At 44.8% G+C, this 18,327-nt stretch overlaps 1 protein-coding gene across 1 annotated transcript in view; it reads right to left on the bottom strand.

Moving 5' to 3' along the window:
- The window catches only part of Lifr (LIF receptor subunit alpha), a 67,773-nt gene extending 56,386 nt beyond the window's left edge, over positions 1-11,387 (bottom strand). Inside the window, exon 1 of the mRNA XM_040757588.1 lies at positions 11,128-11,387. The gene's annotated coding sequence lies outside the window, so the exon portion shown is untranslated. The remainder of the gene's footprint in view (positions 1-11,127) is intronic.
- Positions 11,388-18,327: the final 6,940 nt, after the last annotated feature.

Genomic DNA, 18,327 nt, shown 5'->3' with positions numbered 1-18,327 from the left:
ACCCAAAGCAGATTCTTGATTCACAGTCCCCAACGAGTTCTTTCCTGATCTCTCCCTTATCAAAAAAAAAAAAAAAGGGTATAGACACTTCCCAAAAATTACTTGCGAAAATCATAGTCCATGCCTATAATCTCAGTACCTGGGAGACCGAGGCAGGAGGAGCACCTTAGTGAGTCAGTTCAACCAAGGCTAGACAACAAGACACTGTCTCAGCCTTCCCCAACACAGAGCAAACAAAAGCGCCCTAGAGCTTCTTGATGCACCCCTTCCTGTACGGAGCAAACAAAAGCGCCCTAGAGCTTCTTGATGCACCCCTTCCTGTACGGAGCAAACAAAAGCGCCCTAGAGCTTCTTGATGCACCCCTTCCTGTACGGAGCACGCCTGGCAGCTACAGCTTCATACTTTCTGAAGTCAAACTGTGCCCACTATGCCCGCTGCTAGCCCCAGAGGCAGCCATGTGAGCCTCTGGCCTGCACTGCTATCAGTCTGTGAAGTGGTCCTGTCTCCCGCCTCCATCCTTGCTCCACACACACTCATTCTGCACAAAGCAGCCACGGTCACCATCCAAAAGCATCCATTCGACCCTGTCACTGTGGATTGAAAACTGGGGCCAATTCTTAGAAACACACTCCACGTCCTCTCCCATGGCACTGACAGGCCCCAATCTCCTTCCACACATGCCTCTCTCCTTTCAGTCACCGTGGCCTCCTGCTGTCCCTCATACGCACCAGGCCTGGACCCCCTTCAGGAACCTGTATACGCCATTGTTACTACAGAGAATCTCCTTCCCTGGACATCTCCATGGGCCCTGTGTATGACTCAGATCTGAGTTAGAACTCACTTGCTCAGAAAGTCCTTTTCCATCACCCAGGGAAAGAAGAAGTGTCCCCTACTGACCTCCCACAGGTCCTGCCACCCACCCCTCACCACTGTGCCCAGTGTCCTGTCCTTGGTGCACTCATCAATATTGAAACATGTAATTCTTGTTCACTGCCTGGTGCTCCCCAATGGGCAGGTTCGTGTCACAGGGTGAGACCCAACTCACTTCCTCCGTGCCGTAGCCTGCAGCATTTATAAAAACTGCCAAACACACAAAAAACGTGCAGAGGAAATATGTCAAATAAGCTGAATAAGTGACTCTGCAAACGGAACATTATGCATAAATATGTATCGTGGGAGATGATTAATTTAAGTTACATTTTTAAGTCATATCACACAAAAAACATGTAAACATTCCAATCACAGCTTAACATACTTGGAAGCATGGTTACTAAATATGTCTATTTTAGTAAGGTTTACTGTTGCTGTGATGAGCTGCCATGACCAAAAGCAACCTGGGGAGGAAAAGGGTCTATTTCACTCACAGTTCCATATAACAGTTCATCATCAAAAGCAGTCAGGACAGGACTCACCCAAGGCAGACACATGGAGATAGGAGCTGATGCACAGGCCATGGAAGGGTATTGCTTACTGGCTTGCTACCCATAGCTAACTCAGCCTGCTTACTTATAGACCCCTGGACTGCCCAACCCAGAGGGTGGCACCACCCACAATGGGCTGAGCCCTCCCCAATTGGTCACTGATTAAGAAAATGCTTTACATCTGGATCTTATGGAGGTGTTTTCTCAACTGAGATACCTGCCTCTCTGGTGACTCTAACTTGTGTCAAGTTGACATAAAACTAACCAGCACAATGTCTAAATATACACAGGAATTAATCTATCATCTATAATATAGTATCATATGGCGTTACTTCTGAAGGTGGAGACTGAAACTTTAAAAGAATTTGTCTTCAAGCTTTCTCAATTTTTATAAAATAAGTATTTTTCCTGTGTAATTTTAAAAGATATTTCCACTTATTTTTTTCCCTTGAGACAAGAGTTTCACTATGTAGCCCTGGCTGACCTGGAACTTACTGTCCAAACCAAAATCACAGAGGTTCACTGATCTACCTGCCTCTGCCTCCCAAGTACTGGGATTAATGGTGTGTCGACCACACCCTAAAGATAGGTCAACTTCTAGAAGTGCACAGATGTAGAATAAAAACAACTCCTATTAAAGAAATAGCAGCTAATAATAATGAACAAGCATTTTTCTGATTACTCAGTTATGGAACAAAATGATACAAGTCTTTAATTTCTGACCTAGGAAAGAATTTGAAAGTTACTGAAAGCTGTGGTGTTATAGCTTACGTCCCCCAGGGGTCCACTGTGACTGGTTGCAAACTTCTGGGGGTGGTGGAATTAGAGAGGAACTTTGAGAGGTGGGACTTAGTGGCAGGACTTGGGGTCATTCTAGGTGTGTGGTCAGAAGGAACTGTGGGATCCCAGTGCCCAGGGGACCAAGCCTAACACACTGACAATGGAAGGACATTAACTTCCAAATTACATTTCAGAGTCCATTTGCTACCCAGAGCATTGCTGTTGTCTTTCTTCTTGTAGAGTTAGGAAGATCATGGAAAGCTGGGCGAGGTGCCTTAAACTTGCAATCCCAGGACTTCCCAGCAAGTGGGAATAAGCCAGCGTGGGCTCCAGAGTGAGGGCCTGTCTCAAAAGAAAAAAGCCTTGTAAATAAAAGTGTGTCATACACTCCTTGCATCTCACTAGGAGACATTGTAGGAAGTGACCCCACCCCCAAGGGAGGCAAGCTAACGCCACTGGTTCCAGAGGGAGAGCAGGCAGTGAAGTGAGCTGTTGGAAAAGCTGGCATAGATGGAAATATGATCTATGACAAAATGTTGACCTTGCTGGAGGCTCCCGGCTATGTTTACAACCTCCTATGAGGACTATGGTGTGCATGATTCATGAAATTGTCTTCCTTTATTTAGCATATGAGAAAATAAAATGTAAGGTGACATTTGTCATGAGGGTGACTTTTCTGACTACTGAGACCCCGCTTTCATCATAGAACTTGTGTATGTGCATATTGCAGTACTGCAGATCCACAAATTGCATGTTGTACGCAGCGGCTACCAACATTCAAATCTCTGTCTGTACACAGTTTGTAGAACTAGTGCGGTTCACTTACTGTCAAAGGCGCAACTACCCTTGCCTCGTGGGAAGACCACATGCTGGAATTTCTCACTCAGAATACTCGTAAATCCCATGCATCCTAGATTTACCAGGAAGTGTACTACAAAGGATAATTTCACAAAAGCATGAGCTCTCCCTCACAGTTGCAGAAATGTGCCCTTCACAGACGATGCAGTAGCATTTTTCAGCCTAGTCGCCTAAGAAATTGCCACCTAAGTTCAACATAAGTCATCTGTAAATGTCAACAAGGTGACGTAATGGAGCCGCGGCTCATCCAGCAGGTAGAACAAGCAGACCATAGTGTTTGTGTTCACTGAAAAGTAACATCACCTGCTTTCTTTGGAAAGCACAGGACAGGGGACCAGCATTTGCTGCTTGCTATCACCCTGCAGTGGCTATGATTTAATGCGTGGACCTCCTGGCTCCGCAGCGCAGTGGTTGCTCCTATGTGTCATTCAAGGAGCAAGGGCACCTGTGTCCGTTCGGGGCACTGGGACCTATCCAGTGCCTGGCAAACAGACACACCCACCACTGAGTCAGCACTAACCTTAAAGTATGTATTGCGGGACTGCTCAAGACGACTATACAAGGAAAAAACACATCTTCAATTGAAAAGAAAAAAAAAAAAAGGAAACTGGCAGCAAAAGAGTTTCTTCATCTTAACAGGTAAGGGCAGGTGCCACCAAGCCTGACGACCTGAAGAAGATGGAAGCCCCATGGTGAGAGGAAAAACAGGCTCTTAGGAGTTGGCCTCTCTCCCACACACGCACTGTGGCATGCACTACCACACATGCATACTCACACAGAGATAAATAAATGCTTTTCTCTTAAAAACTCAAACTATTTCCCAGTGACCAGGAACAATATTGTGTCAGGATGCCCTGAAATGGTTATTGTGACCCACGTAATTTACAAAACAAAACTATTCTATCTAGAAATTCTCTAGCACTGAGAACACTTTGTCGCTGTCATCCTGTCAGGCCCGGGTGTGTTAGCAAGCCTTCTCCACTGGAAGCACCGAGAGCTGGCATCATCACCCACTCAACAGGGACCCAAACAGACGCAGAACTTACTCAAGTTCACACCGAACTGAGAACGGAAGTGGGACTTCCTCCTACCCTGCACCGACCCACATGCTTTCAGATATTGGAAATTCATGGGAGTTAAAAGAGAAAACGGAGCTACAGTTGCTTTACACGGAAACAATCCCACCTAGTGTCTGGAGTGTAATCTTGACATGAAGTGTTATGGAATTGACTACACACATAGGCGTGCACACACATATTCCAAAACCAAAACTTAGACTGCCCTATACATGCCACCTTGTCATCTGATTTGTCAAATGATAAATTCCGAGCATCTGTCCACATCACCAGGTAACCCCACACACGTAACTGTTCCTCCATTACATGTGAATACCACAATCCATCGTATTACTGGACACTGAAGCTGTCTCCAGTGTGAAACTAGTATAAACAAAGTGACAAAAATAGTCTGGGCAAATTAAAGGGATATGTATATTGTGGGGGAGCAGCCCTCAGCATCTGCCGGCAACTTTTCCCCCTGGTTCCCCTTCTCGATTCTGACACATGCCACTAAATGGACTTCCTACCAAGTTGGTGATCCCAAGGACCATGCTCCAACAGGAGCACCCACACACTGGTGCTGTGGAGACCAGCCACGGCTGGAGCTGGTTTCTATATACATGCTCTTTTTTTTCCCCCATCCCTTCCTGATTTAAATTCCTAGGGGTAGAAATGCCTGACTAAGGGACAGGGCACATTTTTGAGGCTTTCGATGAGTAACACAAAATTGCCCTCCTGGAAAGTTACAACAACTTAAACATCCGCCAGGAGCATCACGGACCGACGATTTCCAGAGACTGCAGGGTATGCTACATTTGATTTCAAACAGCCAAATTCTGTCCAGGCCATAAGGCTTCAAAACAGTGAAATCACTGCTAAGAGACATCTAGAAGAAAGGCAAGTAATTCAAGGCTCAACTGCTCGACCTTAAGTGCATGTACGTTTTTAAACAGTAGAGATAAAATGTTAAGGGTACCAGGTACCAGCAGACTGACAGGGTGACTCCAGGAACATTTAGTACACAGCTGTCAAGGGACATGATGTAGCCACACATGCCAACCTGGCTACTGCTAGGATTGGGAGTTTGCATTTTAATAGCAGCATACTGTATTTTTTTAAACAAGAGACTCAAGAAATTATAAATTCTTTCGTATTGTATAAACTCTAACACAGCTAATGCACCAATCTGACAACCTCAAAATTCTTTCATATATTTATTTATTCAACAAATATGGGGGTGCCTGCTGTGGGACAGACGCTATGCCAGTGGTGAACCCCTCAGTGAGATGCTACTCTAGGCAGAGCTCAGAGTCCTAGAGTTAAGAGTCAGTACAAGCGGGATAGGATGCCAGTTGCCAGTGACTGTTCCCAGGCAAACTGTGACACCCTTAGGACTCAAGTTTCTTTACATATTGAACTCCAGAAGCTGATCTGGCCATCAGAGGGCCCTCTGACTCTCAAGTAGGTTGTTTGAATCCTTAATTTTATATTTTCCTAAGAATTTACATTTTCATCTCTATCTAGATCTAGGCTCTCCCCTAAAACCATTTTTTCTTAAGTGACACTAAAACTGGTGACCCAGGTACCTTAAAGAAGTAAACAGAGGTAAAGTTCCCCGTCAGATGAGTTATGCTCTCAACTTTTAGTTGTTTCTTTGGAGATGTTTCTCCAAGGTTCTCTCACCTTATTCACGCTTATGCTATAAATACAAAGGCATAGTGGCGGGTCCCCAGGCCTGCTGTGTGGAAACAGCTGGCATCTTGTCATCAGGCCTCAGTGTTTACAGTGATGCTACCAGTAGCCCCAGGGGTTAAAGCATGTAACTCCTGGCAATAGATCCTCACCTTCATCCTACCCTATTGGACCTCAACCAACCCATGCAACTCTGTGTACAAAATGATCACAACTCAACAGCCCCGTTAGCATTTTCTAATACTAAGAGCGGGAAGCGCTACTTCTGTCACCGCTTCTTATTTTCCACCAGATGTTCCTGCTACCACCATTTCAGCTGTTCTCCTATGCAGGGACTCCTTGCCGAAGTCTGCTTTGGGTAGCAGACATAGCACCCAAACCATAGACACACACACCTTCAGGAAGGAATATTGCCTCCTAGTGGCTCTTCAAGATACTACCACTTAGCACGCTTATTCTCAACTCTAGACACATGAGCGAATTCTAAATGGTTCTGCCTTATAAACCAAAAGAAATAATGGCCAAGATTTTCCCACCATTCAAAAGTGCGCTGGAAAACCAAACAAAACAATGCCATCAGACATTTTCCCTCATCTTCCAACATCAACTTGTGAACACCAACTTGAGTTTCCTTCAGCAGCGGCCGCGGGTGGCTAGAAGAAACGAATGTGGTCTCGCTCAAGACGATGTAGGACAACCGGATCTCCTGTCCTTCTGCAGCTCCTAAGAGCACTGCCAAGCAAGTGCGTGAAGGTGCTTGAGTTTCTCAGCCTCTAAACTCCTCACAATCTCCCCACGCCCAGCTTCGGCTATTTGCCTGAAGAAAAAGCATGAAGATGACCTGGGCTCTTTCTGGTCACGACTGAGGCATTTAAGAAGCCACTCTTTTCTTAGTGTTTGCACAGGCTGCACCACATCAAGTTGGGAAATACAATTATCTCACATGGAAGCAAGTTGCTATCATCAGGTATCAACCGGTCCGAATAGGAAATTAAAAAACAAGGAGAAATCAAACTGTCACTCTGCAAGATTACAGAACTCCTACTATGGAACAGGCGCCCAACAGTCAATCAGCAGAAAGACAAGACTCTTACTACAAAGTTACAACAATTGCTTGGCATCAAACCCATTTCCCAAGCTTTCAATTAATATAAAGGAACATATATTTAGAATGGCAAACAGATTAGAGTTGGGAAGAGGAAATACCACAAGTTCCTGCAATTTCCCAAAATAGAGCAGGCACACACACATTCCTCCTGTGAGAATCAAGTACCTGAGAGAAACACACACTTCTCAACAGCTCATTAGTCAGCCGCAAGCCCGAAGAACCTAGACACCCATACACAAGAAGGCGTCTGAGACTTTTACTCCCACGCAAATGGCCAGTCCGCTGGAATCAACAATGAAAATTCAGATGAAACCTCTCTCGGAAATCACTACGATTTACTAAAAGGGCTTTGTTTTGTTTTTAGCATTTCCGACTTGGATTTCATGGCAAAAGAATGAAGTGTGACTGCCTTAAAGCAACAATTTGAGAACGTGTTAACTGTAACACGGTAAGGTCAAGGGCCAGAACCAAGGAGGAGATGGCCCATAAAAAAAGGAGGAGATCGGAGATCTCACATAAAGACTCCTAAGAATTTTGACCAATGCTGGATGATGGCTGTGCGCACGCCTTTAATCCCAGCACCAACCTAGGATACAGAGGCAGACTAATCTCTGTAAGTTCGAGGCCAGCCTGGTTACACAGAGAAACCCTGTCTTGAGCCATACCCCCACCCCATAATAATTTTGACCAAAACCCAGGCAAGATTATTTTTTAAACTCTTTATTTGCTTGCTCATTTAGTCAACAAATAGAGCCCACAGCAGGCAGAGCCTCCACTGCACATGACTCAGGAAGCAGCGAGACCTTGCCCTGAACTGAAGTCACAAGCCAGCCCATGGGAGAACCTTCCACCCTCTGTGTCTACCCTGTATCTCTAAACCAAAGGCAGCACACAATCCCAGCACATGCTGGCAGTCTCCCCTCCTCCGCCGCCATCGCCATCAACACGGCACACCTAGCTCACTGGCACTTACAGAGCCTGCTGCTTGAGCTACACTTCCCCATTCACCAAAATAACAGAAGAATTCAGTGCTCAGCTCCAACCTATCTACCCCAGGGAGGCTTCTTTGCCCTCCCCCACCCCAGGCAGCATCCTCACTATGGCCATGCTATTTCATCGTTTCCCTGGTCCTTACCCCTACCTGAAATCATCTTTTCTGTTCCCCCGATTTGTGTTTTACTCATCTCCACAATTCAGATGGAAGCTCATGACAGCTAGTCTGTTTATCCTGTACACAACTGTTTCTCTGTTCCCAGAAAACCGCCCGGACTATTAACAGAAAACTGATAAACAGCCACTTATGAAGAACAAATATGGACAGTATTAACACATCTGTACTGATGCCGCAATGTTAGGTCCTGAGTAGCAAAGAAAAAAGGCAACACCCTAAATACTAACAGAGTCAGCTGGGTTTTAATTAAACTTTTGAAAGGATTCTCACAGCTCAAGGAAGAAAAAAAAACAAAACAAACAAACAACAATAAAAAAATCAGCACCCACATATGGTCACATCAGGCTACATAATGCAGCAAGCTCAAATGCTAGCATTAGCACTACCTAACCTCTACAATTTATTCTGCTTCAAAAATCACTCTAAGAGATGCCAAGGACAGATATTTTTAAAAGCATCATTTCCCTAAGAGTTGGCAATAATCCTTTCCCAAACTATAAAGGTACAAGAGCAATTTATTCGCACTGAGGTAGAAGTCAGTGGTGATCTACCACAGAAAGCATGGATTATGTCCTAATGGCAAGCAGATTTTCTGAAGCACAAAACTGTTCTGTCAGTGTAATAAGAGGCATGAACCTTCAATGCATATTCAAAAAGATTCAAGCTCTTGGGATTTTTTATTCTTTAAGACAGGGTCTTGTTATATAGCCCTGGCTTAGAACTCTGTAGCCTAGGCTAGACTAGAACTCACAGAGATCCACCTGCCGTGGCCTGCTGAGTGCTAGGATTTAAGGCACCACGCCTGGCTTAGTAGATTATTCTTATAATTGCACATTTGTTACTTTCTGTTGTTGAAACTCAGCCCAAGCTGTCATTAAGGGAATGGTTTTAAGTCCTGACCATCAAAGCTCTCGTTTCACAGCAAAGATGCCACAAATCCCTATGGGTCACTTTGGAGTCATAAAAGCAAAGGATGTGCACTGGGCAGCGCAGGCATCCACTTCCTGCAACATGAAGAAGCAACTCACTGGGCCCTGGGAATAACTGAAATCCACTTAAAAGCCTCAAAAAAAAAGTGCTTTACAATAATCTCACAGCGAGATTTCAGGAAGAATGTAAATACCTATCAAGAAGAAGAAACATAAAAAAGGCATGGTTCTTCTGTACTGGAGTTCTCAGCTGCTGTGAGAGTGAGACAGCGTGCCTGGGGACTGAGAGGACCATCAGGACTCAGGACTCTGCAGGGGGAGGCGGCAAAGCTGGCACAAAGCAAGGCACGCAATGTATCCCAGTCATTCAAAAGACAAAAGGGCAAAACGTTTGCAGAGCATTAGGCCACATTTGGAGACAGACAAGAGCTAGGAAGCCTGGTTCCTGCTGATGCTGTGGAGGTGTGGTGGGATGGAGGTGTGCTTTTTACTGGGAACTTGCCTGTAACTATTGAACCTTCTCCAGTGTGAAGACACATTCTCCCAATTAATGCGATAACATCTTCACAGGATCGTTTACACTATTACTTTGACCTCAAGGATGAGTCTTCATTAGCAAAAGCTTATAAAAGTCAGAAAAGTTTCATTCGTTTCCACAGCACAGTGCCCGATTCCCATTTCCCTGAAGAGAATCCAAGTCTCCACTAATTAGAGCAGAGCGGCTTGTGATCTCACCTATTACAAAGCAAATACACCTCAGTTCAACTCTGGGAGAGCAAATAGCTGTGCAGGCCTCCTCGGAAATATACCTCCTGTTTAAACTGCGCTTACAATTCTGCAGTAAAGCCCCCCAAGGAGCCGAGTTTCCACCTCAATGGAAGACAGAAAAGTCCAAGAAAGAAACAAAGGGCACGATCTAGTGTTTTTAAAGCACAGGCCATGGTGACCATTGCTTTCCTCATCCAGGCTCAGACAAGAAGCCTCTGCTCCTAGTTTAGTATGACTTCAGATCTGTGTCAAAAATAATCGTGTAAGGGGAGAGCATCAGTTGCAATAAACAAATGCTTTAGTTTTTCTTTGGCGGGGGGGGGGGGTTGCTTTAAATATGTGGGCACCACTTTTTTCTTTTTCTGAGACAGGATTTTTCTGTGTAACAGTCCTGACTGTCTCACTTTGTAGACCAGGCTGGTCTCGAACTCACTGAGATCCACCTGCCTCTGCCTCCTAAATGTTAGGATTAAAGGCATACACCGCTACAGCCCAGCCTGGGCATCGCTTTTGAATCCCTGGCTAAATAAATTACATCAACTTGACTCTAAGCAATTTTGTTGAATTAAATATGCAACTGAAAACAAACTGGTTGGCAAACTTTAAAAGTTTTGCTGAAAAATAAAAAAATACTATATGGAAACACAAAGTAAATGCAAAGAGCGTATTTCCACATATATGTCAGTCAAAAACGGTGCACGTGTCCTATCAATCTCTGACCGCTTTAAACACACAAACAAAAATGGATGCAAGGATAACCCACGTGTAAATGAAAGACTTGTGTTTTGGCAGCTGAAGATGGGGGGCAGAATCGCATTACTCAAGCTCTCCTGTAAGTTCACAACACATTCTGTGCAGTTTCCTACGCGTCTGAGCTCACCATCCCAGCTTTGTGCTTTTAGAGAACACATCGGGAGTAACACCAATCGGGAACCCTAACTTTGCTCGCCTACACTTTAACTTGAGGTTTAATAAGTTTAGCGCCTTCGGACGAAAAGCACCTAGAAACACAGACAGGTCAGTCAACACACCGTAAAAACAGAAAGGACTAGGAGCTACTTTGCTGAGGCGCAGAGAGGTTCAGAGGCAAGAAATCATCTGGCAGGTCGCAGCACCAAAAGGGTAATTAAAGGTCCTTCCCGTACCCTGGTAACCTCTGGCCTTGGAACTCACTGCCCTTCGCGCCGCACAAGTTCGGCGCGGTGCAGTCCGCGCCCACGCGGGCACCAGGGTTGACCCTTAGCTGGCAGGGAGGGAGCGAGCCCGAGCAGCGCTGCCCCAGAGCCGGGGACGCGCCCCCCGCACGCGCTCCAGGCTGCCGCGCCGCGCCCCCGCACTCACCCGCCGCTCCCGCGCCGCTATCTTGCCATCCCAGCTGGCCGCCGCCCCGGGGCAGCCCGGACCCTGCAACCCGGGACTGCAATCGCGAAGGAGTCGGCCGACAACAGCCACCGTTCCGGCGTCCCTGTCCCCTCGCAGGCCCGCTCCAGCGGCCACCGACGACGGGCCGCCGCTGCCCTCTCCGAACCCCAAGAGCCACCGCAGCGTCAGGCGACGATAACGGCCGCGGCCACAGCCGAGACGCTCCGGCGCGGACTGCGCGCCCGGGGGCGGCGCCAACAAGAAGCTTGGCGGGGGGCGCAGCCCCTAGGCCCCGCCCAGGCCCCGCCCCGCGCGCCCCGTACCCCCTCCCCTCGCCGCCCCTGCCGCGCGCACCGGGCGCGGGCCCGCGAGGACGCGCGTGAGTCGGAGCCGCTCGGTCGCGCGCGGGCTCGCCGCCCAGGGTGGTGCCTCTGCTGAGACTCGGGTCGCGCGGCCAGCCTTGCAAGGTCACCGAGCCACGGAGAGAGCGCGGCGGCCCTGCCGGTGCAAAGCCTCAGGAAAGGCCGGCGGAGCCCTGGCGGCCCTGCGGGAACCAGCCGGGCTCCCTTACCGTTGTCACTGCGCATTGCAAACCTTGCAAGGAGAAGGAAACCCTGGTCTCCCCGAAAATGCACATGGACGCCAAAGTCTGTTGGCTTAGTTTTTTTCCCCTCGATTTTGTGAGTTACCTAAACTGTCCCGAGGGCCGAGGCACTGTCACTCAGGTCCCCTTCCTTCTTGGTGGATCTCTCAGCTCATGAGGACCCACGGGGGCATTCTGAGAACATCCTGGAGCCATCTAGTCGTGTCTCCGAGGCGTGGTGGGCTTATTTGTGCAGAGAAGAAACGGATCCCTTAATGGGGTGAGATTTTTTTCTTCCCTGCATTGTTCCTATTTCCGCAGTTTCACTTGGCCTCGGTGTTCCTCCAGAGTAATACACCAAATGAAATTAGGAGGAGAGTGTTTTATAGCGCAGAATCGTGGTTTGAAGATGTTTACGCTCTGTGCCGGACGCGTTTGATGGTGTTCTCTTTAGCACAATTAATTTTGCGAAGTTCAGAAATGTGCCAGACAGAGCCACTGGCACGCAGTCACAAGGCTCTGCAGACACACCTTTCACAGGGAGTTTGTTTTCATCTGTGACTTATCTGATGCACCAAGGCCAAGGAGTTTGTGAGAGACCTTTGTCTGACATTCTAGACTCTAGAATCTAGAGCAATTTGTAAATTGTCAGAATGAACTTATTTTCTAAAAAATATTCCCTGTTAATAATTTAACTCTAAAATGGGCAACAGAACTCCTGAAAATACACTGCGTAAAAAAATATTCCTTAAACAATATTTTCCAAAAAAATAAAGATTTGAGTGTCCACCTCCATTAAATTGTGTATTTTGAACACTGCCTCCTGCTGTCCATATGGCTGTTTCTAGTCTGTGTGTTGCCCCACCCCCAATTTAAATTGTACAATAATTGCTTTTTCTTTATTCTCCTTCTTCTCCAGAGCTTGAGAAACTTTTTACTCATATTGGTAAACCCTGTCTTTTCCATTAGACACAGCACTATAGCTCACAGAACTAGCAGCCAACAAAACTATTTTCATTTGTTTTGAAGTCAGAAGTGAAAATAGATTTAAGTGTTCTAGTATACATTAATATTTCTGTCTTCATACTTAAGCCCACAAAACACAAATGCTTAAATTTGAAATAGTTAAAGAGACTCAAAGATATCTAGAGCCCAAGAAAACTCATGGCACATCCTTGTTGCCCAGGACTGTGGAATCCTTTTCCATGGGGAAAAAAAAATTAAACCCATGACAACATGACAGCATCATGATTTTCCCTAATGTAAAAATGCTGACCCCTGTGGCCTTACTTTCTCCACAAGCACTCACTAGTTAAACCTCACAGCACACCTGTGAACTGGGTTCTGTTCCCACATGTAGGGGCAGATGCAGGTTTTTGTGGGGCCTGAAATTTATGCAGTTTGGGTGGTCCTCTTAAAAAAGAAAACAAAACAAAACAAAACAGCATGTCCGACCTGCTCCAGCAGCCCTCAGCGCCCCATGGAACTGAGTGGACATCCAGCTGGAAAGAGACCTCCGACTCAGCCCACGGTAGTTAAACTATCTCACTTTTACAAAGTGTACAAAAGCACATGATCACATAAACCTGTTGCGGACAGTTTTCTTGTGGAGGAGCCAAGAAAAGCCACCCAGATGCCTGCGCGCCACAGAAGACCTGTCTTGTGTGTCCATTTCACAGGTGAGAACTTGGGAATTTGTCATAGCTTGTTAGAAATACCATAATTCCTGCATTACACTGAGGAATGCTTGGAAGAGTTTCAGTATACACACTTCTCTGTGAGAAATCACAGGTTTTATATTTACCTAATCTGCATATATTTACATAAAACAGTAGATAATATTTGCTTTAAAATATGTTAGAAATATTGGATATGACCAATCCATAACTCATCTGGGGGCATTTGATAAGATTCTGCAATCAGTGATGACCAGAGTAAATTCATTTTATGTATTGTGTAAAGATGTAAATTAACCAGTATGGATTCTTAAAGGCATTACACCTCATATTGTAAATGCCATGGATGAACCCCATTTTTATATGTCTTTTCAGGAGTCAGGTTGTTTTTAAAAACCACTCCATATAATATCTACTATTTGCATTTTCATGAGATGCTATAATGCTCGTTTGCTATTTAAACTGTATACTACAAAGAGCCTGATACAGCTCCATAAATGTCTGTCAAATAAATAATGAAACAGAGATAAATCACATAATTAGAAGTGGAAGTGTAGGTTATATGGCAAGCTGAAAGTGAATAGGAATGAGGCAGTGATATGCCGAAGTGTACATACTCGCTGAATTCCTTCTCATTTAATTACTTTGTGTTTAAGAGTTGATAACATTTTAAAGTAAACGTAAAGTCAACTTACTCATTTTCTTCCTTGTGTGTGTATGCGTGGTGTTTCAAATGAATTCAGATTATTATGATTTTCTTCATTTTTAACATTATATTTCATTGTGTATTTAGCATCCTTCATTTTAAAAAGAATGGATGTTTTAGACACAACTTTTATAATGTTTTACTATAACTTTTATCAAGATATATTTAAAAATTAAAATGTATTTGTAATAAAGATACATAACAATAAAAAGACTTACAGTTTTCTGTCCAGCAGCTGCCTATTCTACCTGCCTTTCTGTTTTGTTCATGTTCTTTTGCTCCTTTCCCTTCCCTCCTCCTCCTCCTCTCTTCTCTATAGGAATTTATTTAAAAGCATGATGATCCCCAAAACGGACATTCTGGGACTGAAAGGCTTTGTTCTTCGCGGATCTGAAATCAGCAGCAAAATTGAGATGCTGGGGGGTTTGTTATTGAATCACAGCGTCTTGGCCCTTGAGAAGCCTTCTCTTGATGAATGACCTAATGTATATAGTGCTTGTCAATTAACAAGATAAGGGATGCTGTATTCCTGGAAGAAATTTTGGAGCCAGATAAGAATATACAAATTAAGCATAGTTTGTATGGCAAATGGGTAAATGGGTGAAACCATCCCCATTTTAAGTCTGACTGATAAATGTAGGTTTGAATTGGTTTATTTTAGAGCACGGTTTTGGACAGGATTCAAACCTTAATTAGATCCCAGTAAGAAGACATATGAGAGTAATCAGCTCATATGCTCTAGATTTGATATTCTTTCCCCAAAGTGGTTTGGAATGCTATTTAAGGGACATGAGAAAAAGTGATAAACACCGTGGAAGAAAGGATCTTCCCAGAACTCTGTTTGTAATGTATTCTCTTTCAGATAAAATGATTTCAGGGGTGTCATGTAGCATACTATACATCTATAGCACGGCCCTGACTGGACTGCGTTTTGTTTGTCCTTTTATCGCTTATACTGTGCTTTCTTCCAGTTTACATAGAAAGACAGACATTAAGAAGTATAAATATGATAGTAAAAACACCTGGTTCAGGCAAATAATAGCATATGAACACAAAACTAAACTTCAGGCTTCCCCATAACGTGAATGAAGTAGGGGAAGTGGGAGTTTCCATAACTCTCACTCTATAACTGTCATTGTCAAGTGGAAGAAGTCATAATCTCATTTAAGAGAAAGTTGTTCCTGTGCCAAATCTGTAAGGAACCTTGTCAAAGGGGTCTTTATGTGAGGAATACTAAAAGTCTAATTTAAGAGGAACTCAGTCCAGTGTTTTGAGCCAATATTTTATTTTTATTTTTTGGTTTATTTTTTTTTTTGAGACAGGGTTTCTCTGTATTGTTTTGGAGCCTGTCCTGGAAGTCGCCCGGTAGACCAGCCTGGTCTCGAACTCACAGAGATCCGCCTGCTTCTGCGTCCCGAGTGCTGGGATTAAAGGTGTGTCCACCAACGCCCGGCAAGCCAATATTTTATACAAACATGACTAACACAGACACAGACACAGACACAGACACACACACACACACACACACACACACACACACACACATTTATGGTGAATAGTTTGAAATTGCTATTGTTGAAAGTCAGTAATGAATCTCCTAAGGTTTTGTGTTTGTTTTTTTCCCATACTGATCACTGAACTAAAGACATAACATCAAATCTTAGTTTGTCCGATTTCCTTCTCTAAAATGAGAGTAACTAAAAGCAAAAATGTCAGAGGGTTGTCAAAAAAAATCAAGTGTCTTAATTTTTATAAAGCCACACGCTACTGTGTCTACTTTTGCTATAGTTTCCTTGGTCAGGAATTTTTCTCTACCCACCATGCGCTGTCTTTATTGTACACCACTTCAAACTCCCTTTGTAGAAACACATGGCATGTGTGCCTCACACAAAGCACGTGATGTGTGCTATGAATGTCAGCGCATTTTTATTTTCAATAAATATGCCTATCTGAGCACGGAGGTGATAGATGGGGAGGGTAGAACATAAGAAGGCAAAGCTTGAGGGGATGTGAGGACCGGTGAGTGTGGCTGAAATACCTGCTGCACACTCTCTCCCCACCTCCTGTTGGCTCTCACCCCAAGGCACCCAAAGACCAGCCCCTCTCAAGCATCTTGTTAACCTGGGGAGAGTGGACAGCCTCTGTGAAAGCCAGTGTCCTGAGCCTAGGACTGAGATTCACTGGGGGAAAGGAGAAAGGGGCCAGGGTGACAGGGATAACCGCGGGGAATAAGCCTGCCTGTCTGTTCCCACCCCCTCTTCCTTCTCTCGGGCTTCCAGTGAGCCCCCCCCCGTCTGATTGGAATCTTCATCCCCCCCTCCTCTTCCTCAGCAACCGTGATGTCTGGCCTGCCTCTACAGTCACAGCCGCCACAGCTCCCTCCTCCTCCTCTTTCTCCTTTTTTCCTGCTGTCCAAACCTGTCTCACTCTTAGCTCATACCTCCCCTCCCCTCCCCGCTCCCCTCTCCCTCTTTGGCTACCAAGCACTCTCTGTTGTCGCCTCCTCCCTTCCACCTCATATTCTTTATCTGTTACCCAGAGTCATTTCGGCAGGGCAGAGCACAGAATGAAAGTGGATGCTATCTTACTTCTTACATCAATCATACACTCAGAATCCTGTGCTAATATTCTCAGTTGAGCTAATGGATCCCACAAAAGAGCAATTTGCTCCATTCTCGGTGGTGATATTAAGTCCATTATTTAATTTATTCCTACAGCTACTGCACTCAGTCCCTTGCCAGAGGCATCTCTCTTACAGATGGAACAAGAAGCCAAAAGATTAAAGGATTGAGCTGAGGACCAGCAAGAGGTAGTAGGGTTGGTATAAAACCTGACCCAAATTCCCTAAATCCCTGGGTATGTTATTCTAACTAATACACTTAATTCACAGACTTCACTATTCTCTTTAAAACCAAAACAGCAGAACGAGCTTTGTTTGCAGTTTCTGAGCATGGAGACTTTGCAGTGGTTACATATTTGCCAGCAGGCATGACTCAAGGTCACTGAAACACTGGGTGGCTGGAAAATAGGAATGCATTAAATAATTAATTTAAATATCAGGAATGCCCCTTGGGATTTCCTCAGGTACCTAATCTAGTACACCTCTGGGTCCCCTATCGGAAAACAAAAGTGGCCATCACTATGACAGCTCTGGTAAACAGGGACATTTGTGTTGTTGATTTCACCACTGGAACATAAGGTAACTGAGGTCACTGCTCTCAAAGGAAAAGTCTGTAGCTTAGAATTTCTTTTCTCTGACATGCACAAAATATTTTGTTTAATTGTTAAATCTTATGCTCAAATTGTGGACCCAGCTTGACCGTACATGGAGCTCCATTCAGCCCACCAGCCTGACCTCACTGGTTTTAATTTAGGAAAGAAAAATGACCCATGAGAGACCTCAGGGTGAGAGGTCACAGTTCACAGCTTATTAACCTGGTATTCTCTTCCTGCAATAGTTTTTGTCATAGTTATCATTTTTTCCTATGTATGAACAGTTTTTACCATATTTACATGAATAGTCACAAGCTCAAAAAAAAATAGAATGGCAAAGATTTATTCACAGCAAACAAATTCCAACATCATCATTATCTACAGTAATTTAGAAGACATTGGCTAAAAGCAGGTCTCAGGCCCTTAGTCACTAAATAATAATAACAAGCATTTAATAACAATAAAGAGCATTTATGCTGCACTTGTGGCCTGTTGGGTACCAATTCATCCCACCCTCTAGCCCTGGAATGAACTGTAGGAAAGCTTGTCATCTCTTTTATTTTGTTTGTTTGTTTATTTGTTTGAGCTTTATGGGACAGGGTGTTTGTGAGCTCTTTTTGTTTTTATTTTTCACAAAGATAAAGATGCTCAGTAACTTGCCTGAGTTCGCGCAACCACCCAAACTGCGGCATTTGACCTAAATCTCACTCTCCTCAGGCCTCCTAGACTCTACCCCAGGAGGTGGAGTTATGGCTGTTACGCTGGCCACTTGCTTCCCCTGGCATTTCTAGCTTCTCCAGGCTGTCACAAGCTGCTACCTGTGCAGGTAAGGTTGGATCTTGCCCTTGCTGTCCCCAGAGGGTATGCTCATCTCTGTAGTCCACATGCTAGTTACTAGTCTCATTGTTGTGACAGAGCAGCCCTAGGAAGAAAAGGTTTGTTTTGTCTCACAGTTGGGGGTGCAGTTCTTCATAGTGGGGAACTTATGGCTTATGGTGGCA

Source organism: Mesocricetus auratus, unplaced genomic scaffold (assembly GCF_017639785.1).
Source record: "Mesocricetus auratus isolate SY011 unplaced genomic scaffold, BCM_Maur_2.0 Super-Scaffold_100015, whole genome shotgun sequence".
NCBI classification, from domain to species: domain Eukaryota; kingdom Metazoa; phylum Chordata; class Mammalia; order Rodentia; family Cricetidae; genus Mesocricetus; species Mesocricetus auratus.
The sequence above is the reverse complement of the archived record's forward strand: the minus strand, read 5'-3'. Positions and strand labels throughout refer to the sequence as shown.